The sequence below is a fragment of the Penaeus monodon genome, chromosome 31 (assembly GCF_015228065.2).
Source record: "Penaeus monodon isolate SGIC_2016 chromosome 31, NSTDA_Pmon_1, whole genome shotgun sequence".
Classification (NCBI taxonomy): domain Eukaryota; kingdom Metazoa; phylum Arthropoda; class Malacostraca; order Decapoda; family Penaeidae; genus Penaeus; species Penaeus monodon.
The window spans coordinates 433875-434509 of record NC_051416.1 but is presented as its reverse complement, the minus strand read 5'-3'; positions in this window follow the sequence as shown (position 1 = coordinate 434509).

Below are 635 nucleotides of genomic sequence, written 5' to 3'. Positions count from 1 at the left end.
TCTGTAAAATATAAAAAATAAGCTAAATTATTTTCCCCCCCCCCCCAAAAATTCTTTTGGGAAAATTTTAAAACAAAAGGTTTCCAAAATTTTTCACGTCCCCCTACAGCCGTTAAAAATTTTAAACATATTAATCCCAGACCGGGGAAAAAAAAAAGGGGGTCGGGGGTTTGGGTCATTTTAAACAAACGGACTATCAAAAAAAAGGTTTTAAAATCCTAAATGAAAAATCCCAAATTAAAAAAAGGTTTCCACAAATTTTTTATTTTACCCACAGTTTTCCGAAACAAATTTAAAAAAAACCTTCCCCGGGTTTAAATTAAATGGGTCCATTGGTAAAAAAACCCCTATATTTTTTTCTTTTCGGTTCCCAACCGGGAAATACGGTAGGGTTTCCCCCAAAAGGGAAACAAACCTAATTTCCTCTGAGACCCACCCTTTTTAACCCTATTGGTCCCTTTAATTATAATACTGTTTAAGTTTCGGGTTTCCCCATTTTTTTTTTTTTTAAAATTCCAACGATTTATACCATTGTTTAATTTCCAAAACCTTTGCTAAAAAACCCAATCCCTAGACCCCAAAAAAAAACCCGTCCACTTGGCAAGTTTCCGTGGAATCGTTTTTCCCATAAGCCC